Source organism: Botryllus schlosseri, chromosome 1 (genome assembly GCF_051294905.1).
Source record: "Botryllus schlosseri isolate E-star chromosome 1, Bs_hap1, whole genome shotgun sequence".
Lineage (NCBI taxonomy): Eukaryota > Metazoa > Chordata > Ascidiacea > Stolidobranchia > Styelidae > Botryllus > Botryllus schlosseri.
The window spans coordinates 2,763,833-2,789,188 of record NC_137236.1 but is presented as its reverse complement, the minus strand read 5'-3'; the positions used below and the strand labels follow the sequence as shown (position 1 = coordinate 2,789,188).

General features: G+C 38.5%; 1 protein-coding gene and 1 long non-coding RNA gene across 2 annotated transcripts in view; both read left to right on the top strand.

The window, feature by feature from the left end:
• LOC145435636 (uncharacterized) overlaps positions 1–25,356 on the top strand; it is a 163,519-nt gene that overhangs the window by 73,214 nt on the left and 64,949 nt on the right. The gene's annotated exons all lie outside the window — the stretch shown is intronic.
• LOC145450327 (uncharacterized) lies at positions 11,859–25,145 on the top strand. Its single transcript, XR_013918478.1, has 8 exons — positions 11,859–12,506; positions 14,757–14,915; positions 16,449–17,335; positions 19,272–19,378; positions 21,351–21,496; positions 22,607–22,848; positions 23,691–23,912; positions 24,844–25,145. It is a non-coding gene; the product is annotated as an uncharacterized LOC145450327 (long non-coding RNA).

Below are 25,356 nucleotides of genomic sequence, written 5' to 3'. Positions count from 1 at the left end.
CCAGCTCAGTGGTCGTAACACACCAGGATCGTGTACGAAACACTTTCGGACGGGCTTAGAAAAATTAGGGTCAATCGATTTGCGTAATCTCTAACTCTACCATGAAATCATAACGCATGCTACTAAGGATGACCTGATACTTGATTCGTGGCATAGGGCGATTCTTAGTTCACGTTCATTTTGTAAAATAATCCTTTGATTAAATGAATAAAACATTTGTTACCACACTTCAAGTCACGGCTCACCGGCAAACCTCTCGCGGCACCTACGTTAAAATCACTGTTGTCGGGAAATTCATGTGACCATCATAAAGTTACTTTTTTACGTTGGAAAACGCCATTGTGACGTCATCTTGATAAAAGTCGCTCGCAGCCCTTGCCCCACCACCCGATATTGTCACGAGCCGCCACTGCGTTAAATGTTGGAATGTCAATAGGCATGCGTGGTAGGGTGGAGTGAAAATTACTTTTCGTTTAAATCGAAAAAAGGGGGTTCTCAAATCCGAAAAATGACTAGAAACTTCAATAAATATTTGTTTTAGGGGATTGCCTCCATTTTCCAGCCGGCATCCCTCCAATTTATGCGCGAGAGGGGGTGAAATTGCCCATCTCGACAACCACTGGTCGTAGGGTCATGAATGCTGCCAAAACATCATGTTCCTGTCAGTCTCAAGAAGAAAGTTTTTGTCTATTGTGAACACAAAACGAGTTACAGCCGAAAAACACTAGATTTTTGAAGCCGGTAAATGGCGGGAGTAACTAGGTTACATGTTATAGTGCGACTTACACAAGAACAGCTAAATAAAACAATCTAGTCATGTAAAAAAAAAATTTGACTTTTTTGACTTGTCAAAAAAATCGCCTTAGTAATGACTTTGAATCATGTCTAGTACTTTGAAATTTCAACTTGACTTGACTATAGTTACTTCACTTGTGACTTGACTTATCTCGACGTGACTCAGGTCACCTTCAAAAATCGAGTGACTTGACTTGACCCTTGTCACCTATGAAAATCAAGTGAATTGACTTGACTCGAGTCAAAATGTGCAATGATTCGAGATGACTTGTGATTTGAAGGCAGTGACTTAATCCCAACACTCCCATGAACATTAACGAGGAGGGCTGGGTTGCAATATGACTGATGTTCGCGTGCAGTCATCACAAAGGGTTTTTGAATATGACATGCAATCAGCGCTCAAAAAACTAGTTGACAGTACTGAGCGACCCTAGATGTCTGATTGACTTCAATAGCCGTTGTAAATAAATTCATTGAATACTGTTTTTAATATCTATACCGGTATGCTTTAAACTTGAAGTTTGCATTAAATACAATTGATTTCTTACAGATGTAGATAAAATCGCGATTAGGGTAAAATATATATTCTGTAATCTGGCCCGTCAAGTCCTTGATTTTCCCATATCCGGCTCACCGATCGGAGAAGTTGCCCGGCCCTGGCATAGGGCAAGTGCAAAACGATATAAACAGCGGTTACTAGTAGGGATGGTGTGAACCTCTGAAAGGTTCAGATTCGTGTGAACGCGAACCTTTTTGAAAGGTTCTGTGTGAACGCGAACGTGAACCTCATGACGTCACGCGACGTCATATTGCTGATTACTACCCTATCTTCAATGAAGTGATACCCTATATTAATGTACACGATACCTAGCGACGACTCGGACCCAGGGCCGTAACAGCACTTCGTCAGCCCCCCCCCCAAAACGTTGGTCTTGGGCCCCCATAGAGTGATAAACCAAACTTCTGGGGGGCTTCGCCCCCCAGACCCCCAACAGGCTGTACGCAGTTTACCACTACTAACCGTCTATATTGGGTGTCCGTTTAGTGAGTTGGATTTCACGACTGACCGGGCGGAGCGCGAAAAAATTGTATATTTCATGATTGAATCGGTCAATATGATCGATAATTTCATATATATTGCTATCAATTTTTATCCTCTCTCTGCTCACGTAATCAGATTTACTGGTAGAGCGGAGTGAGGTATGTTTCAAAAGGTAGGACCACTCAATAATAATAATTAAACATCTCCGGGCGTATACCTGTTGGCAAGAACGAAACAGCACTACGTCAGGCCCCAAAAAAGTACTTGGGTCGTGGGCTCCCATAGGGTGATAAATCGACTCCCCCCTCATCACGTTTTTCGCTTTTACCAAGAAATCAGTTGCACTATCTAGTGAGCACGCGCCAAGCGCGACAATTTTCGATGATTCATAATAAAATCGGTCAATAAGATCGGGAATTGCACATATATTACTATCAATTTCTTGTCCTCTCTTCTCGCGTAATCAGATTTACCGGTAGAGCTGACTGAGGTGTCTTGGAAACTGCAGGGCCCGTAAATAATAATTAAACATATTCGGGCGGGCGGACCCGTTGGTATGACTTCGTTACATGATGTTATTTCGTGACCTCAGCAATATCAAAAAATGTAGAATCGCATAAACGAACTAAACTAAAAGACGCGCACGATTTCAAATTGGTATTTCTTCACCGGCATATAATTTTTCCGTGCGGGGTGGTATTTGTCTTGTGAGGTTCAGATTGCCAAGACAGGAACATTCGTCGCCAGTCATTTAGGCGCCTATGGACAATTAAACCTATATGTATCAGCATAAGCGCAGTCCTTTTCGGCCAAGGTTTTCTCGCTGCCGATCGTTCTGGCACACCTCTTGGAGTCGCATGTTACATGGCCTAAAACTTTATATCTTGGTGCGTCGTGGCGCGGTAATGGCCAACGCCGTTATGCTTATTTCTATAAACCTTGTGTATTTTTTTCTTGGGTGAAGAGTACCCAATAATGAAGATATTCGGCAACTTGAAATCGCGCGGAGCGCAAATTTTTTTGAAAAGGCTGCATAAATTTTCAAGAAATACGCTATAATTTATTCAAATTCACGAAATAATTTTGGGCCCCCTTCGAGCTCGGCCCCCCCCCCAATTGGGGGGTTTGGGGTGCGGCAGTTACGGTGCTGCGTCGGACCACATAATGCCACAATGCATAAGTACAAATTGGCGTTTTAAACGCCGCTAAATGTATCAACTGAGGCAATCAAAGGATAAAATACTCCCACAAAATCAATATCTTACGCCGCTTTGCCAACAATTTCGACGAGGACCTACCAGTGAATATAAGCTTACGCCTTAACGGTCTAGGCCAGACGGAACAATGTATTCGGCGTCTGAGTATTGCTATTGATACTGAGCAGAGTGTAAAACGGGTTTCTAGACTTGCTACCGATACAACCTAATTAAAAAGTTATACAGCAGGAGCCAACACCTCAATCGCACGGATTTGGTTTTAATGATGCCGCAAAGATATGAAGCCAAGATTCAGCCCGTACGCCTGCTAGATTTTGTACATCACAAAACGATATCAATCTCATTATTTGTTTGAATAAGCATCATTCCTTGACCACGTATTTCGCTCGTGATGTTGTGTGATTGCGGGTCAAGCTCACAGCAGAGAGTCACTAAATACTCACAAACAGAAAGCTGGATATTTCGGGCAAACTTTTGTAACAAACCAAGTAAAACTTTTGAGATTGTCAAGGTGCATGCTCGTTTAGTGTAGATTTTTAATGCTGTCAACGCAATGCGTAGAGTGGCCCGCAGTTGAAATGCAATAAATTTGAACCAAAGATCTTTTATAATGAAGTGAAAATTGTAATATGTAAAAAATGTTCACTGTGCAGAACCTACCAAGGTTCTGTTGTGAACACGAACCTCTAAGTTTCCGAGGTTCACACACAGAACGCGAACGTGAACCTCACGTTCACACCATCCCTAGTTACTAGGCAAGCGGTCTCCTCGGTTCCCAACCTTTCTGGCAGTATAGTTCTTTTGAATGTTTATAATGCGTACCCTATTTGAATGTGGGCTTTATCGACTGATCCGATAATATCGATACGTACAGGATGAAAAAAATTCGGAGAGATGACAAAACCAAATAGATTATGAAGGAAATGTAATATCGAACTGCATGATGTTACCTATTTGACGCCTTTCGTTATTCCGCGTGGTGGAGCTAATGTATCACGTGCATGAATGGCTCTGAGTCAAAACATGGAATGAAATCAGCTGATTGAGTGTTTTAATACCAGTTTTAATTCGATCGGACGTTGAAGAGAGAGAGAGAGAATCTTTATTCGTATACATTACATATCAACATAACACTACAAAAATGTTACAGTGAAATGCGACATGCAAGGTAGACGGGAGGCTCGATATGACAAAGTCTTCAGAGCCGAGCCACCCGGGACAGGAGCAATTTTCACAGTCGATAACTAATGAAAAAAAAAATTAAAATAAACTAACGAACGAAAGGGAAAATAAGACACAGTATCATGGACCAATTTGAAATACAACGCAAATACAATTTAGCGGTAGTTAGAGATAAGAGATTGAAAACATTGTTTTTTAAAAGCACAAGAGTCTAAATTGCGGAGATTAGGTGGCAGCTTATTCCAAACATTGACACCAATAAAACTGATTGAATTTTGCACTAGACTGGTAGAGTGGTGTTGCACAGACAGAGACAAGTTAGAAGAAAATCTGGTATGATGTTGGTGGGTATCTGAAGGTATCTTGAACAGATTATCAAAATATAGTGGCAGTTCACCCTGATGATAGCTATGCATGAATTTCATTACCTCAAATTTGAAAATGTCTTCCACTTTCAATATTCTAACGCTACGATACATGCTATTACAATTCTCATATCTAGATTTCCGACAGAGAATTCGTATGGCTCGATTTTGCAAGACTTGCAATTTCTGCAGATGTTTTTTCGCAGCAGGTCCCCAAACTAGGATCCCATAAATGAGATAGCAGTGAATTAAGGCATAGTAGACTGATCTGAGAGTTTGATGAGGAATTAAATTTTTAAGGCGATAGAGAGCCCCGACACCACGCGAGATTTTAGTTTTTATATTGTTGATATGATCAGACCATCCGAGTTTATCATCAATGATAATGCCAAGATATTTAACAGTTTTATGTGTATCAAGATGTGCGTTATTTACTATAATTCTACTGCGATTCACTTGTGTATGAAATACGAGAGTTTTGGTTTTGGAGGCATTGAGCTGAAGTTGGTTAGATGCCATCCATTTTGACACTGTCGATAGCTTAGTGTTAATGTTGTCAAATGCATCAGATAAATTTTTACCGGGTATAACTAGGCTGGTGTCGTCAGCAAACAGTGTGATGTCATTGTCAAATAAATGACCAATATCATTGATGTAAATTATGAACAGCAGGGGCCCGAGAACGGATCCCTGAGGTACACCAGTCTGTATGGGTAGTAATTGTGAACGCGTTGTTCCAATATGAACAAATTGTTTCCTATTTTTTAAGTAAGATTCGAAATACATTTTTGCAAGTCCACGTATACCATAGAATTCAAGTTTGTCAACTAGTTTGGAATGATTGACACAGTCGAATGCCTTTTTCAGATCTAAAAACACGCCAGTGGCAACATTTTTAGAGTCAATGAGCTCATATATCCTCGAGGTAACCTGTAATATAGCTTGAGAGGTTGTGTGGTTATTTCTAAAACCATATTGATTTGAGTTTAAGAGATTCATTTTATTGAGATAACTGTTAAGTCTCTCAAATAATATTTTCTCAAGCAGAGTGGCAAACGGTGACAATATCGAAATGGGTCGATAGTTGCTTGCGTTGGTTTTGTCTCCACATTTAAATACAGGTATCACACGTGCAATCTTCAAGTAATCAGGAAATATCCCTGAAGAAAATGAGAAATTGAATAATTTAGCGATGGTATCTGCTAGGTGAATTCCTATGTGTTTGACAATAATGACAGGTAGTTGGTCGTGACCTTGAGCTTTATTGTTTTTCAGTGTAGATAGAACACTTATGACTTCATTTGGTGACGTTGGTTGAAGATAGAATGATGAACTTGGGCGTTTTCCAAAAATATGATGGTGATCGCCATCATCATTCGAGCAACATTCCGAGAGTTTTGTGCCGATGGTAGAAAAGAAACTATTAAAGATCTCAGTCATCCGGGACTGATCAGAGACCATTTGATCAGAAACAAAATCTTTTATTTTGTTAGGTGCCTGGGATTTGGATTTTCTGTTGATAATACGATTTACGGATCTCCATGTTTCACGTGGATTATTTTGATGTTTAGAAAAGTGTTTCTTAAAATATAGTTCCCTTGCTTTCGTTTTGATTTGAGAGAGTAAGTTGGCATATTTTTTGAATTGCAATTGTCTAGATTCTGACCATTTATTTTTCAGTGATCTGTAGAGTCTGTTTCTGTGCTTAATGGATACCAGTATGCCAAGAGATAACCAAGGTTTATTTGATAATCTTTGTTGACGCTTTGATAGAGTTTTTAAAGGTGCATGTTTGTTTACAATACAAGAGATTTCTTTCATGAAGTAATCAAATGTTTCATTAAAGTTGTTATCATGGAGGATCACAGCATCGGTTTTATCTGCCAAGCAGTCAAGGTCATTGTAGAAGGAGGTCAGGTCAATTTTGTGCAGATTTCTGCGCATATACTTTGGTCTCAAGCGTTTAAGACGAGATCCAAATTGACATAATATTGGATAGTGATCACTCAAGTTACATTCCACAACAAAAGGGGATATTGATTGATCAGCAATATTTGTATAGGTATGATCCAAGAGTGTTTTAGATGTTCTTGTGACTCTTGTCGGATGGGTTATAATTTGAGCAGTGCCGTGACTTGATATCATGTCTAGATATTCTCTGACCATGGGTGATGCATCTAATAGGTTGATGTTGAAGTCACCGGTGATAATGAATTTTTTATCTTTACTGTTCAATAATTCTAGGGTCGAGGAAAATTGTTCCATGAAATTGGAAACATTATCCTTTGGGTGTCTATAGATTGATCCAATAATAACGGAGTCTGGGAAGGTTGGCATACCAGAAATTTCAATCCATAACTGTTCACATTGACAGCCTTTTATTTCAAATTCTTGATTCTCTTGGTAAGTTATGTCATCATGTATATACAAACCCACTCCACCAGCCTTGGATTTGGTTGGGCTATGAATAAAACAATAGCCATCAATATTTATGTTACTAATTGGGTCACTCTGAAGTCTGGTCTCAGAGACTGCAAGTAATGTAACTGGGATATCCAGTGAGCATAGAAATTCATGAAGCTTGTCGAAGTTTTTCTGCAAAGATACAATGTTTACATGACCAATAGCAAAATGGTTGGTCTTGGGTATTTGAATAGAATCAGCTGTAAAATCAATACATTTACATGCATTTAGGTTGTTAAGCTCTACTTGTTTAGTTGATAATTTCTTACTATCAGTGATCTCTGCAGGGGAAGTAGTGGTTTGGCACAATGTTTCATAAGAATGACCAAGAGCAAGATTATTGTTTAGGCAAACATAACAATAATGCTGTATGGCAGCAGCATTATTAGGCTGAAAATTGGAAGCACTCACACATCTCTGGTGTAACCAGCAATTACAGATAACACATTTAAGGGTTGGGTCATCAGATTCGCAATATTCAAAGCATGCTTTGCAGCGTCGTCTCGCCATATTGGCAGTGATGTGAGAAGATTGTCAGTAGATGATAGCAAAGAATTATTGCAGCTGGTCAAGGTCATTTTGACAACGAAGATGAATTTTTTCCTCACCAGGGGATCTTCTTAGGAATATGCGGCCATTGTTTATCCATAAATAATCATAGTCGTGTTTCTTTTTGAAAGTTTTGGCAGCGGTGAGCAGGTCACGAGCATTCTTGGTCAAATTTTCATTGATAAACAGTGAAGTCATTTTTGGAATCCCAAAATCTTCAATCTTCGACAGTTTGTTTCTTGCTTTCAGGATGAGATTCCTCATTTTCAATGAAGTAAATCGGACCAGTATTGGCGGCGGTAGGCTCTGGTGTTTAGAAGGCAAGCGGTGAGAAATGGATATGTCGTTGGCTGTGACATCTATCCCAAGAACTGCGACAGCACGAATGATTAGATTGTCAGTGTTTTCTTCTTTTGTAAAGGGTATCCCATGGAATTCAAGATTGTTTCGCCTCATATGCAAGTCAATTTCATCCGTACTACATGAATTTTCTTCACTGGTCTGTTTTAGTTGTCTCACATCTTCCTCAACGGATGTTTTCCATGTTTCGAGATCTTTTAGTAATCCTTCAAGTTCATTCATGTTTTGTTTCTGGTCTTCATATTCCTTGCAAATAAAAACTTGACTTTGCTCAATATCATCAATTTTTTTACCCAGCATTGAGTTTTGTGTCTTCAATGTTGCCATTTCAGATGAGATATTCTCCATGGAGTCATTAAGGGATTTCATCTCTTTTGCCATCAAGTCAGATCTGGTAAATAGCTTGTCAATACGAGTAGATAGCTTGGTGATTCCATCGTTGATCGATTTTTTAAATTCTGCCATCGAGTTTTGAAAGGTCTTTTCGATGATGGATCGCAGCATGCTTTCAAGATTTTTTGTTATTCTTTTTTCCATGGAGTCTATTCTGGATGTCCAATCACGTTGATCAGGGTTCTCCATCACAAAAATATAGCTGATATGATAGCTGATATGTTTCAGAGTACAGGCTAAATCACTTATATTAATGGATAAAGCGAAAAAGAACGACCATGTTGATTGTAGACCATGTGCTGCATAGGCATACCGTTTCGCGCTTCTACAATACTACAGTCTTGGTACGGTATATCTATAGGAATTGAGGTTACCAACTCAAAATTGTGATGGCCTCTTGCTGGATGAGTGTGTTATGAAAGGTTTGGTCTGATGAGAAATCTTTTGAAATAGTAACATGACTTGATAGTCGATACCGGTAACGCCGGACTCCGGAAATCGCCCTCGACAAGAAAGAAGTGTTTATGTGTTCAATCAATATGCTCGAAAATGTATTCCTGGTACGTTAAGTGTGATGTGTTTGGTGTGCCAAGACGGTTCTCAGCGTCTTGCTTCACACCTGTGTGTAGTAAGTATAGAGTCTTTAGTCTGCACGTGACACCGATTCAATATTGGCTTACAGCTTCTTTCACGCATGATTTTCGAGTTTCCATGGAGTATCGATCGTCCGTTCCTGCCTCGCTCGAGAATGCAATTACTGAATATAAAATGATGCTACAATTCTGATCAAGTTCAACCTTGCCAAACAACCTTGTCAAACAGCCAGCTTACTGGATTGTTTGTGACATCAGGTAACTGCTGTATATATGTAATTTCACGTCATATGAACCAAGGAGAGATTTGATCTCCATCAAGTTGCAGATTTTTTCTGAAATTCGACTCACCAGCTTGTGAAAGGCGATAGTTGAGTAGATAGCTACCGGTATCCATTTTGAATGAAGTTTTCAAGTTGTCGCGTGATGAAAACAAGCTTTTAGGAAGATCTGAACTTATATCTGTATAAATGACCTGAAAATGTTGTCATGTTGTGTAAATTGATACATTCAGCAAGCCAGTGAGAAAATATTTATCTTTAGTGCCCTGCCCCCCTTCTTAGTGCCCCCCTTCCCTAACCCTAATATCCATTAACCCTAATCTTGGGATAACCCAACCCCAACTTTGACTCTAACCCACCTCCAATCCCCCTTTCCTCAAACCTTAATATCGAAACCTCAATAAACCGCACCTCCAATCCCCCAACCCTAATATCCCCCCTCCCATAACCATAATTTCCCTCAAGCCTACCATCCCCTCCCAAGCCCAAATATCCCTCTTTCCCCAATCCTAATACCCCCCAACCCAACCCTAATATCCGTCTCTACAAAGACAGAAGAAAACAACAATTCATTTTGACGTTTATAAATTTTTATTCGTGTTCATGGGAAACATTCATTGGTGATCATAGTGAACACTGTTCGATGTCTACCTACTATCGAAGAAGTGCCAAAATTTTCCCTTCAGTATCAAGAGTTTCTTGTATTCTGTTATTAGACGCCATCATTCGCTCTTTACTACTTCAATACGCTGTTTTGTGATTGTACTGTAACAGGGAATGTGAAACTAATTAAACTCATCGTTCGTTAAGCACAAAATGGTTTCATTGTATTAATATTGTGAAAAATCATGTTTTCTGCACTCAGTGCTAGATACCAGATTCACTCCTAAAATGACATGAAAATCTGAGACCTATAGTGGGTTAATGTTTTGTTGACTTGAAATAGAATTACCGATGGACGATGATGCTGGACACGAAATCATGCAGGAAAAAGGTTTGCTCGTAATTACCAGGCTTACATCTGGGCAAAATCGAATACTGGTACATGAGGGATTCTAGTCTGGCTTCACATCAAATATTTGATAATCACTCATGATGACGATACAAGTATATGGAGTCTGGGAGACCTAAACGTTTGAGTATATGTAGCCTACTTTTCATGCAACTATGAAACATGAGGCCGGCTCTTCACCACATGATGATGACAAGGTATTTTTCGAAAATACTTTTTTTGGCTTCGTGACATTGTTGCAAGTCGATCCAGCTACACAGATATATCATTTACGATAATGTGCAAACTTGGTACAACATGTTTCGTATGTTGCGATACGACCAATCGAGGTTTCAGAAAATTGATGCAATTATAGCTTTTTGATGGAACTGGGCGTTAAGTTTCATTAGTCCAAAAAATCCAACTCGAATAATTACAGTTACGGTAGGCCTATTCGATTCAGATTCGAGTTCCAGTACGCAAATCACTGTGTCTTGGTCCTATAAATAATATGTGTCTCGATGTAAAACGATGCTGCGAAGCCTGATCAAGTTTAACCTTGAGCCGTGATCAATCCAGCGTAAGGGATTGTTTGTGCCATGAAAATAGATTTGGACTCCATCAAGTTTCAGATTTTGCAGAAGTTTGGTTCATAACCTAGTGAAATATATCTTAGTAAATATCAATTTATTTGCATGAATTACATAACATAAGTATAGTGTCCAAGTTATAGCATGATGAAAAACAAGCTTTTAATGATCATACACTTGTGAAATTGAAATGCTTTTCCAAGGCAGATTTGAAATTGCGTCTGTAATTGAGCTACTTGGACCTAAAAATCCTGTTCACTTTGCTATGGTATAAAGATTGGTCTATTCTGTCATGTAAGAGATTAAGCCTAATAATTTTTGAGGCTCGGCCCTACATGTAGCTCGAGTTGGGAGTCATTGCGTATAGAAATCAGTCAAGTGTGACAATATTATAGGATTCTCCCTCTCATTTCTGTCTGCTTTGAAATTTTTGCCAAAAATTGAAAAATTCGTTAACTATACTGATTAGCATCTATGTTATGTACTATCTCTCCCAGCTAATACGTAAGTAGCAACAATGCTTGCTACCACCATGACTCTGCCTGAAAATATTTCATTAATCTACTTGAGTGGCATTGAATCGGCATCTATCTCAACCTGAGCCTATATGGAATCTTCGTTCATTACCTGAGTGTCCATTGTATATATCCCTTAAAATCATTATACCCTTTCTTACAGATAGCATGGAAGTGCCCCTAGATTTTATGTAATTCAACGCTATATGAAGACCCAAACAAAATTTAGTGCCGTGTCTCTCACATTGATAAAGTTGCCGATTATGGCTACTCTCGTAGTATAGTTGGCGACATTGGAAAAAGAGATACATTCATAAGAGGCCAGTATTTCTGGCGCATAATGTGTGTGCTTGGTCTTGTGTAAGCTACTGGATTTTTAGATAGAAAATCTAGAATAAAATAGTATTACGGTGGGCACCACTATAATAAATATTTGAAGAATTGGTCACTGTAAATACTGTTTTATTCATAATTAAAAATTTTCACGGCAATAACTTTGCTTCCACTGGTTGGAATTGAACAACAAATTTATTGAGCATAGTTTTTATAGTATAAACAACCTAACACTTTCATGGGGTGAACAGAAAATTTTCAAATTTTCTGTTATTTATTTTTTTATAATAAATAGAAACTTTCTTCTCCTGTAGCAATGCGGCTACTTGTTGGAATTGAACCAAATTTGGTGTGTAGGCCTGAATTAGGTAACCTAACAATTTTATCAAGTGGCCAGTACGATTTGAGAAAAAAAGTGATTTTTTAAGACCCCTAACATATAGCCTATACTATCAATTCTGATGAGCATTAGCCCGTGGTCCACTGGTTGGAATTGAACTAAATTTGGTGAGCATAGTTTCTATAGTATAGACAACCTTACATTTTCACGGGGTTAACGGAAAATGTTTGCCGAAAAAAACTAGAACTAGAACTTCTGAATAACCAGTAGTTAGTTGATCGCCAACTAACTATATTTGTAGTTTGTACAAGACGGACTGTAAACGTGTGGGTGACTGCCATTTTAGGGGGAGACCCTGGGCGGGAATGAGCTTCGAGTATATCAAGCTGTGAGCAGAACCGAAGGGTAAAGGTCGCTCAACCAACAGAAGAAGCAAAAGAATTAGGAGGGGGACAAGAGGAATTTGCATCTTGGCAGATGAAGGCTCGTACGACCAGGTACTTGTGGGGGTCAACATACATAACAAATTTTTCACTATAGTGGTGGTGACGTACTCTTGGCGAGTGGTTGGCAATTTTGTCTAGAGGAAATAAATGGAAATAAAACCAGCATTTACATTCGACCCCATATTGTTTTCTGATAATGAAAAAGATCTAACGAGTAATGTTGCAGCTCCAATTACAAGGATATGTGGATACACAAAATTATTCTAAAATGATTATTTTCAGTGGTATTGCGCTCTAAATATGAAATGGCCTTCAATTGAAAATAAATGAGAAAATAATTTTTGACTGCTGATATTTTCTTAAAAAAGCCACCCTACTGCAAATAATTTTTTCCATAACACCGTGTTCCACTCCAGTTGTATCCATGCTTCAACGGCTGCGCAAATCTATTCATCTGTGTGTTGAACAACTCTAAGGTACTATCTTCTTGCTGCTGAGCCATGGGTAAATGATGCCAATGCCAAATATCCCATGTGCCTCTCTTCCAGACCACAACAACAGGTTGTAAGGTCATAAATATGATCAGATATCACGGCTTGAAAATCACCTCTGTATTAATAGCTCAATATACCTCAATATACAATCATTGGCATCTCGGTATCAGTCCGACACCCTGCCAAATATGATAGAATCAAGACAACATCCAACATGCTTCTGACACAAATCCAACTGGTTGAAGTTTCCGTCAGGCGCAGTCCTGTTAAGAACCACCAACTTGATTTTGATTCTTGGGTTTATTTTCAAAGGGCTGCAACTTTGGTGTGGGTTAAACTCTATTTTACATTCAGATGTACATGGAATGTACGGTTGAAATTTTGCGATTTTTTTTTTTCTGACAAGTCTTCTTCGACTTCACTAATAAAAATATTCTGAAACGAGTTGTAGGGTAGGCTATAGGCTGCTTTTTGATATAAAAATCACAGCATTGTAAATTGTGTTGTCATAGTAAGTCAAAAGTAGGTCATCAACTATATCATGACACGATTAGGGCTGGGCACGATGATTCGAGAACTCGAGTTTGAATGGAGCATTAATTTCAATGATTCGAGTCGAGTAGTAATAAACGATTATTTCCAGTTTTGAAATTATAGGCTTCTCATCACTGAAAGTTGATTTATCAACAAGAATTATAGTTTTTGTACTTATTTTCACTTTCGAAGCCTTATTGGCGGTATTGTAGCATACGGAACATTTAATACAAAGCTACGAAGGTTACCGGACGTAGCACATTTCCGAAGTCATGATTGTCACACAACATTGTCACAAATTGGAATGAAATCGGTGTGGTCGAAAAGTATATTAAAGCATATTTAATGAGATGGCTAACACGCAATATATTCTGATCTTTGTGGTGGCAAAAACGGTAGGACGTCATAATGAGTGATACTCGATTAGGCCTACTTGATGTGACTCGAAGCATATTTCGTGATTCAGAATCGATTCATTCAGGTACTCGATATTTCCCAGCCCTAGACACGATGCAGAAAGATATATAACGAAATTCTAAATCAACACAAGATTTGATGTGTTTTTTTCTCACAAGAGGACTAGCCTGCAACTTGTTGAATTTTCGGATTGACATGTATAATTGTTATATATTGTGCAGACCTGCAGTCTATGGCATGGCACGATATCCGAAACTTCTGGATAACACATTTTGTCAAAGTAACGTTCATCTCCCGATACATTTGTATTCTAATGAATAATCATAATTTCTAAGCGATGTTGTTCCCGTATAACTCAATATCGACCAGTGGTTCTCAACCTTTGTAGCTATTTTAATGGCTATCATCCATCAACTTGTAAAGTTTGCATTCCATGTTACAACTTGAAGTTTACTGTGAAAATTATTACTTGAGTAGTATCTGACTACATTTTAATTCCTGAAAATGTTCAGTACGGTACCATACTTGAACTGCACGATGAACTTCTTGTTATGTTTTCAGACAACACACAAGCCAAATTTGAGATCAAACTACTTCTCTCACAATTTGAATTTGGAAAAGTTTTAATTGGTTTTAGGATAAGTTGCATCACTTATTTTGGTGAATGACTGCCCCCTGTGTCACAGTATTTGAAAATAGTTTTGAAGATGCCACCTGTGTATTGTGTGTTAGTGTCATGAATCATTTTGCCTTAGTCGTGAAGCTACGTCAAAAGTAGCAACCTTCGATTAACCGATTAACACTAATAGAAAATTGCAATGCTCACTACATTGACCAACTGTGTCTTTATGTGCAGGAACGCAAGCCGCTGAAGATCTCAGCACAATAGAATGGAAGAAACGTGGATCGATTGAAAAGGCAAAACGGGCCAAACTGAAAAATCCAAACGTCTCTTTCTCTAAAACTGGACTTTGTGTTCGAAACTTCCTAGAAGTGTCTTCGATAAAAGTTGAAGGTATGTCAACATCACAACTGTTAGCATTTTTTGTAATGACCTTGGAGCAGTTGTTCCTAACCGGTTTTCACACGACAACCTCACGGGTTTTTATGAGCCAGACTTGGACAACTAGATCATTTGCAGTCTTTTCAAATCAGATTGGAATTAGAATGCTAGCTGAACAGTTTTCGACAAATCATGCTACAATAAGAATTATAACTGTGCAATTTTTTTTTAATTAGATTAGAATTAAAGTGATAGCTACACAGTTTTTAACAAATTAGATTGGAATCAGAATTACTGAATTCGCAAAAACTTGAGCATGCGATCAAGTTCAACTCATATCAAATCAGACCTGATTGTGATCAGCATGATAATGACAAATGTCTGAAAACCAATCTTGACTCGTTTCGCGACACAGTTATCTTGTTGCATTTTCTGGAAAACCAGAAATTAGATCAGAATTATAGTTAGAGCAAAGAAACCTGAAAATGCCTCTTTGTCCGCGACATTTTGCAGCGAGTTAACAAGAATATCCCTCTCGCGCAGGAAAATCCAGTGCCAAGCCGTCGTTGCCTTACTTACATCGCAAAGTCATAGTAGTTATTGTGGAGTGGAAGTAGAAATGGAAACGTCTTAAAATTACTCGAATGAGTAGTTTAAAAAAAGTAGATTTAATAGAGGTGTCACTTATAATTAGTAGAAGTAATTTTCGAAATTACAGAGACATCTCTGCGAGAAACGTGAAATGAGATGATAAAATCTGCAATTCTCAAATATAATGTTGGTATCTGTGATGTAGGGTTATTTTGCCCTGGTGTCATGCCAATTTCCCTCATAAAAGCCATGCAAGCTTATCCTCAACTATTTTTTGCCGTAGCTATTTTTGCCCGAAGCTAGTTTTTCTTCTGAAATCTACCGTAATGATTTTTCAATATCACCATGTTCCACTGCAGTTGCCTCTCTGCTGCGCGAAGCTATTCAACTGTGCCTTGAACAACTCTAGTTCATGAGGCAGTGTGAATGATGCAAAATATCCAATTTCTCTCTCTTCTGCGCAAAATCATAACAATAGCCCATGCTATCACAAACATGCTCACATATCACAGCTTGAAACTTGCTTCTATGGGTAGCTATGCCTCATTATACAAGCGTTAGCATCTCAGTATCAGTCCGACCCACTGAGAAATATGATAAAGTGAAGGAAATTTTAAGATAGCTTCAGACACGAGTCCACCTGGCTTGAACAACATTGAGTCATTGCGACCCCACAAATAGTTTAGCTGACACCGCTTGCGATCACAACCCACAATTTGGTGATCACCGATCAATATCCGTCATCCAAAAATCAAAATGAACTCTATGTGTATTCACGGCAAGTGCGTGGAAATCAAAAGCAAATATAAAAAGTCGAATTTAATGAGAAACTTGATGCTTCCTTTTTGATATTTAATGCATTGTACGTATGGTCATCAGATGCATGCTGATTGTTTTCCAGCACGTATTCGTATATTCCGATAAGTTGCTGTAAATTTGACATCTTGTATTCAGATCTCCATCAATTCCACCATTGGCATGTGCAAGGGATGTGCTCTCGTCCAATTCAAGACCTAACTTCCGAATAAGTGACAAATTGTATCGACTCGCTGAATGGTAATGAGACTCTGGGTAGATACGTCCATGTTTACTTTTAAACCACTATTCCGGCGCCGTAACCAGACTTGTAGAAACTACTGAATTTCTAAAACCCATCCTCAAGCTGTCAGTAGTCATGATTCTGAGCTAGCAATGGCCGCAAGATAGGGGTGTTAAAAAAAAAAAAAATTCAAATATCATCGAATTGGTTGTCAGATCGTCAGGTTACCTAATTTCAGCGCGTAAAGTACTCTATTTCACAATTATCTCACCATTATTTTACTATGTCTATTTCAATAAAGTGCACGAGTTTCCAGCTAATTCGTGTCATATCTTTTATTCGTTTACTGGCGATGTCTCCATCCAAACTCCACCATAGGCCCTTGTCAAGATCACCAAGAATTACCTGGAACACGTTTTTTGGTGACGTCAATGTGACGAAATTGGTCACCGTGAATACTATTATTTAAAAATGACCATAATTTCAATTTGAATGACCTCGACATCTGCTAGTTGAAATTGAGTCAAATTTGGTGTACAACGTTTTTTCAAGATAACCTGACGATTTGACAATCAAGCCGACGAAATTTGAAAAAAAGTTTTTTTTTGTACAAGTCTGTCTGTAAACATATTTGTGACTTTGTGACTACCATTGCATGGCATAAACCTGGATAGGAATGCGATTCGAGTTAATCAAGCTGCGAGCAGATCTGAAAGGATGATAAATCAACAGAAGAAGTAAAAGAATGAGAAGGATGACAAGAGGAATTTGTATCTCGGCAGGGACGGTTTCTTACGATCAGGTATGTGCGGACCAATATTCTGCAAAAAAACTGTCAGTATTGCGAGGCTGGCCTACTCTAGACCACCGGTCGGCAACTTATTACTAGGCGCCCCAATTAAAATGAAAATAAAACTAGCATTTACATGCGACCTCATTTTGTTTTCCGATATGCAAAAAAATGTTTTTTAAGTATTGCTGGAGCATCAGTTATTGAGAAATGTTGTAGTACAAAAATGTTCCAAAAATTCTTTTCAAGGGTCACTGGGCTCTAAAATGATACTGTATCAAATTAAACATGAAATGCTGATAAAATTTTAGGTTGTAGAAATTTTCTTCAAAAAATTACTGCAAATAAATGATTTTTCAACACCGCCATGTTCCACTCTAGTTGCCTCTATGCTGCGAGAAGCTATCCATCTGGGTCTTGCACAACTCTATTGTAGTATCATGTAGTTGCTGAGCCATTGGTGAATGATGAAAAATATGTCATGTCTCTCTCTTCTGATGGCATTGTTGGGATCAAGTCATTACTTTCAAGTCACAAGTCCGCTCGATTCATTGCACATTTTGACTTGAGTCAAGTCAGGTCACTCCATTTTTCGAGGTTAATCGAGTCAAATCAAGTCACAATTTCAGTCAAATTGTCTTTTCGGAGTACAAGGCATCACATTGCATTTCGCTAGCTGTTCCAAATTCAGATTCATTAATTTTAAATAGAAGGATAAATATAGAGATAAATACACATGCAAAAATGAGTTGCGTAGCTCCCGAATGCATAGTACTGTTAAACTATGTAACCGTTGTTTACCCGCAGTCTTCAATTTATCAGCCAAAATAGAGAATAGAACACGAAATCTAAGATAGCGGAAACGAATTGATATGATACATGACATAATACATATCCATGAGATCCAAATTAAGACTAGACGCCAATGCTTGACTAGTAATATAAACTTGTAAGCTATATTAAGAGTTGATTTAGAATATTAGATCATACAAGAGATTTGGTTAAGGTGATCAACTAGCACCGATGACCAGTCTATACAACAGAGATAGATACCTAGTTATTATATTACTTTACTACTGCAACCCGACAACGTACGCTGTAAGGCGGTAAGCGGTCGATGTATTTGTAATAGAATAATGGACGTTCAGTAAGACGCAAAATCATTGAATGAAGCGTAGCGAGAACAATCAGAAAAATTTTTTTAGTATACAGTGATTAGGCGACATCGATTTCTTGATGACTTGAAATTGACTCGTCAATTTTGCTTCGAGTCACGAGTCAATCCGCATTTCTGAAACGCCGAGTCAAGTCAAGTCATTTTTGCAAAGTGATTCAAGTCATACAAAAAAGGTGACTCAAGTATGACTCGAGTCATCTCAACATCGTCCGCCAGGCCACTACGACCGGCTGTGCTTTCACAAACACGCTTGTATATCACACCTTGAGACTTGCCGCTAGGGATGGATTTGCCTCAATATTCAACGGTTGGCATCTCAGTATCAGTCCGACCAACCGACAAATATGATAAAGTGAAGGCCATTTTAAGACTGCTTCAGACAGAAATTCACCTGACTGAACATCATCCGTTGAGAGCTAGTACCGCACGCCTACTTGCTGTAACTAAACTAAGCATAGAACAAGAACATAAAACTATTAGCCGATTTCCACTATTGAATTGAAACAGTGATGGATATGTTGAGTCATGGCGACGCCAGGAAAATTTACGACGACATGCTTGGGATTATGGCTCCAGAGGTTGCCGACCACTGAACTGAACTCAAAATTTGTTTGTTGCAATTGTGTGGAAGTCGAAAGCAAATATCAAAAAGCTGAATTTAATGCGAAACTTGATGCTTTTTTTGATATCAAGTGTGTTGTACATAATTTTCTGACATGTATTCATATATTTCAGTACGTTGCTATTACATTTTGGACATCTTCTATTCAGATCGCCAGCGATTCCACCATCGACATTGGACATGCTCTCGTCCAATTCAAGACCTCGCCTTCGACAAAGTGACCAATTGTATCGACTCACTGAATGGTAAGGAAAACGTTGGTAGACTCGTTCATATCTAACGTAATTTCAAATCATTATTCCGGCTCCGTAACCAGACTTTAACAAACTACTTGATTTCCAAAATCTGTACTTGTTTCGCAAAATTTGCAACTTCAATTAGATCTAGAACGGCTGTTCTTGAAGTTTTTCAGACACGCCTCCCTTTTGATAGTGAAAAGTTTCACTCCCCCCTTATCGTCATATCACAAATGCAATCAGAATGCTGGCAACCCCAATGGAGAGTTGGATGACATGGATTGTTTTGACAAGGTTGATTTTTTGGACCTAAAAATAAAAGATTTTGACCTAAAATATCAAAATTTTGACATTTACTGACCTAAAAATATTAATTTTGATCAAATTCGACGTAACATATGCAAATTAAGTGTTTCCCATATACCGTTACAACTGTGGGCTACTACTCATCTTCACTTCTGGTTGGAACTGTCTGTCATGACCGAGTAGTTTGGCCTGAAAATACTTTTCCGCCTCAATAACTCACAAATTTTTACATGAAAAAACTCGTTTTACTGAAATCTGGCCCTATGAAGAATTGCAGTAGTTGCATTACGCATTATGGTGGAAATAATTAAAATGTGTAGTAGTTTAACCCTTCTTGATATAAGAACCATGCAATGCCCACGCAGTCTTACTTCAGTTGGGATATTGCGGTACGTTGAGCATAACACCATGTCAACCTATTTGTTTCATTTGAATGTTTATGATTCACAATGAGCAGACAATGGGTCTTCTACAACAGTAGGCCTACAAAGTAGTCTGCAAGCGGTGAATGTCAGATGATAAGTGCACTGACACTGCAAAATCTACAATATAAACGAAATGCAGATCGGAAAAAAGTTGTATATAACTTTGTAAACAATTTTGACATTTTTTGACATGTAACAAAAACCGCCCTAGTTATGACTGTTGATGTGAGAATCCTCTAACATGGAATTGGAGGTAAACTGCGCAAAGCGCGAATTTTTTTTTGTATTTTATCACAGGTTCCCTTCAGATGGTTTCACGTCCCCAGTTTTAGAACCTCTGATCTAAAACTAACGACCTTTGAGAATCTGATGCCGTACCAACTCAAACACAACGAACTAACAACTGATAATACTGTAATAAAAACTACTGAATTGCAAATGAGCTAAGTAATATTGGAGATAGAAACGGCATTTCAAAAAGACGGACCTTTGAGCTTGAAATGCAAGGCGTTGCAACCCCAAAAATTAATTCCCGGGACAATTTTTATATGTTCGATTTCAGCCTACCAACATGTTCCAGGTCGAAGTGGGTAGTTTGATTGAATGGTCGATTCTAGTCGTATCGGCTCCTTCCTATCGAGTCATTTCATCGCAATCTTGTGATGTGGTGAAAATTCATAGTGAATAAGTGAGATAAAAACGTACATGTCAGTCTTGTTCGGCCAAGACAGGGTCGGATTAGGCCTGGTCATGGAAACACGACCGACATGTACCATGCATGCGTCATCGCCTTTTGGTCGTCCGTCGGCTCTGCGTGAAAACAAAGTAATTGTGTTCACTGTTCAGTTTTGAGTTCAGTTCGATTCAACCCACTTTTTTCACTTCTACTCGAGTGATATAGAATGTCGTACTTCTCCTCAGTCCTAACAGGTCATGGCCGTATTTTCCAAGTATCAGGACTAATGGATGACATTGCAATGATGTGGTGAGTTCACTATATTTCGAAGTTACAATGAAATGTCTGTCTTGGCCGTCCCAGTCTTGAGTCATGTGACAAGGTTAGAGTCATACGCAATAACTCGAGTTCAAGTTGATTCAATACAAAAATTGACTCGAGTCGAGTCATCTCAAGAAATTACTCAAGTCGAATCAACCACCCTGCCTGAAGCTACTTCAAAAGTATAACCATCTATGGTTACCACTAGTAGAAAAGTGCGATGCCGACTACATGACCAGTGACCACCTGTAATTTTTTGTGTAGGAACGCAAGCCGCTGAAGGTCTCGAAGCAACCGAATGGAAGAAACCTGCGAAGATTGAAAATAGAAAGCGGGGCCAAACTGAAAAACGGCAACGTACAACTCGACTTTGTGCTCACAATCTTCCAAGATGTGACAAAAAGTTGTAGGTATGACAGCTTCACAACTATTAACGTACTTTCCAATTAGGCTATCTTGAAGCAATGATTCCTAACCGGGGTTTCACACGATAACTCCAGGGGTTCTATGAGCCAGATTTTAACAACTAGATCATTTTCAACTTTTCAAAATCTGATTGGAAATGAATGACGGCTAAAAGCCACAGTTTTTTCACAAACTATACTAGATTTAGAATTATAATTATAACTATCCTTTTTTTCAAATTAAGATTAGAATCAGTGTTAAATCTACACAATTTTCCCTAATTCAATTGGAATTAAAGTTAAATCTACACAATTTTTCAAAATTTGATTGGAATTAGAATCACTTAATTCGCGAAAACTTGGACATGGAATGAAGTCCAGTTCACAATAAATCAGACCTCAGTCTCATGAGCATGAGAACGACAACGGTCTGTACAGGAAGCTTGACTCGATTTGCACGATACAGTTCCCCGTAGCATTTTTGGGAAAACCAGAAATTTGATCAGAATTTAAACTAGAGGTTAGAAACATTCCACGAACTCAGATTAGAATTAAAATTAAAGCAAAGGAACTCTTCACAATGTATGTTTTAATTAGATTGCCATAATTTCCTCTAATTAGTGTGATTTGATACCTACAATTATCTAGTTGTCCAAGTTCGCTCTGAGCCAGTCTTGAGTTTCACGGGAAGTAAACACACATCCGACGCATACAACAGAAGTCACACTGATTTACCGTCTTGTATTTTGTGTGATGATCATATTTCATCGGTTTTGTTTTTCTTAACACCGAAGCTTGATGCATAAGTCATTCCGCGCACTAGAGTTCTATAGTAATATATTAGATGTGTATTGTGATAGGTTTTTTGTGACTCGACAAAAATATGGGGTTCACGAAAGGCTTTCAGATTAGTGTGAGGGTTCACCGGGTTGCCATGAAACGGAAATTGATTTCCCGGTCAATTTGAACAAAGCAGTGTCTCCGCTTATTTTTGCCGAAAGGAAGCAAAACAAAACTGTCCGAAATAGCATACTCGACTGTCGAGCTTTTATTTGCTATTGACTAACACGTTTACCGTCTGAGTGCTTCGATAAACTGATGCAATCGTGTTTTCAGGTACTTCTGTTCCAATGCAAAGATCGGTGCGGTGTAGTTATCACGGAATCTCGAGTGATACGAGATCTGAAGAATTCCAACGTACATGTTGGAAGTTAGAAGATAGCTCTGATTCGCATTCACCAACTTCACACACAAACAATCGAACACGCTTTGGAAGCTTTGAGAAGTTTCAATCGATATCAATCCCAACATTTTTGGACCAGTCACAGGCCAAGAGTTGAATTTTCATTGGAAAACAGGTAAAATTCCCATTGATGCTGATGTTTGCGATATTATATTCGACAATAACTTTGATCGTTATCTGTTCTTCTGCCGTCATTCCTGCTTGACAACACTTATCATCTTTCAGCCAATGAGAATCACTGGTATAGGCTTACACACTTCTTAAAATAATGTAAATCAGCAAACCTGTTCAAACCACTGGATTTTTGAGATATGAAACTACAACTCGAACCACGACATTTGAAGATCTGCAACTAACTAATTAAATCGCATGCCGTGTGTTGTCGATTGTGGCTAATTGGCAGCACTGATAATGCAAAATACTGAATTGAAAATGAGCCAAGAAATATTTTCAATAATTGGTGTCATTTTTGAAAATAAATTGAATGACCGTGATACAGACGCTACTTCACCGTTATGGAAATTTATACGTAAAAGTCCTCGGAACCTGTCCCAAAACCAACTTCTAGTTTGCAAAATCCAAAGTCGAAAAAGTAAGTGGTTCTGCTTAAATATGGTTAGCAGATCTAATCAAATCTACTTGAGTACTCCGGAAAAGTATAGGTAGCCTACTTAGATATCGACCGTCCTTTTGTCTGCACCTTGTCTGATTCATACATGCTCCTAAAATAGTTGCATGGGCTTAGTTGTGTCAGAAATGCATTTTTACTGTGTGCAAATCCTGGGTTGCGGAATGTAAAGTAACAGAAAATTTGTTCGAGCTCTAATAATTTGTGAGAACCACTGCTCTAAACTATTGACATCTCTAATAGCCTTGGTGCTATTTCTGAAAATATATTAAGATATCAGATACGAGGCCTGTATTTCTCGGTCATATGAACCGATTCCTACATTCTAGGATGGCTCCTGACATCAAAGAACAGCGTACAGCGGATATTCTCACAGAACGGAAGCTAGAAAACGTAATTGACTTCTCAAATGATTTCGATACTCAATAAAATCCCAACCGACATCGTTTCAAGATAATATTCGCCGGAAGATTCGGCCACTCAAGAAAAAAGACGGAAAGCAAATGCCGGCTAGTATGCCCAAATCAGGCCACCAGAACGATACCTGACAGGTTTGCTGGAGTTCAGAAGACCTTACAAGGTAATAAGATATGTGTCATCCAGTTTAAACTGACATTTTTCGTCAAGCATTTTCTGAACTTTACCGATTCAAAAATATCTTACTTCCACAACATCCTGCAAATGTGGTGTGACATATAAAATGAAGCACTGGTAACAGGTTTTGCCATTTTGATTGTGTGTTAGCAAAGTGGCATGAGAGAAGCCTGTCAACAAAAATCGTAGTGGATTTTCTCTATCAACACCTTTTATTATGTCACTGCAAGGCAGACATGAGCGAACTGCCAGTAATCTAATTTTAATCTAATCTGAAAGACTATCTCATCCTAAAGATCGATCTTGTGGGGACGTCCTGGGCCGCTTTGTCATGGCAGTCTCTGGGCCATTGCATGTCAAGACAATATGCTTATTGACATAAGCAGACTCTCACTATATGGAATGCTGTTGCCATCGCAGAAGCTGTTTCGGTTAGTGTGGAATAGTGTTGTTGGGCACATGCGAATCGCTTATTTTGAAACAACAACAATAATAATTTGGAAACCGAAATCAATTTTAGCATTTCAAAATGCTTTATTTCGCGTACTTCTAAAATCTCAAATCAGATCGACGGCAATTGCGGTGACCGCTGGTATAGTAAAAAACGAGCCAGGCTTGGTGTAGGCCCATAGACAATTTTTGCAAAATCAGTAATTCTAATTTTAATCTAATTTGGAAAAGCTGTGTAGTTCTAATTCTAATTCTTATCGAATTTGGAGAAACTTGTGTAGCTCTAATTCTAATCTAATTCAAAAAAGCTCAAAATTTTCTTTTTGTCCAAGCCATGACGCAACTTAGTAAGTAGCCAACCCACCTCCGATTGACCTATCAAAAGTTCTACAAAATTACAATGCTGACGTAATTGACCCTATGTCGTTTTCTGTGTAGGAACGCAAGCCGCTGAAGGTCTCGGCACAATAGAATGGAAGAAATTGGAAAAGAACGAAAATGCAAAAGATCGATTTGAGCCAAACGATGACACGTATTTTCCCTTTATTATTTTCATTTTAAATGCGCTATTCGAACTAAAACAACTCACTTTTTAAAATACGCGACTGGAACTTGAAACTACTCAAAAACCGGTTGTTAGTTTCCGGCAACTACCTAAATTATAGCCTAAGCTTGTACAAGTCTGTGTAATATTCAATAACAAAATATCCTGCGAGGCATAGTTGTAACCAAGTCATAAGGCTCTGAGTCACAAGCAGGGTTGTAATGACTCGAGTCATGACTCGACTCGAGTCACGATTTTCGGATGACTCGACTCGAGTCATTTTCTCAAAATACGAAAATGACTCGACTCGACTCGAGTCAATCTATGTATTGACTCGACTTGGACTCGAGTCATTGCGTATGACTCGAAGCAAGTCATTGACTCGAGATTCAGACGGCCAAGGTCGA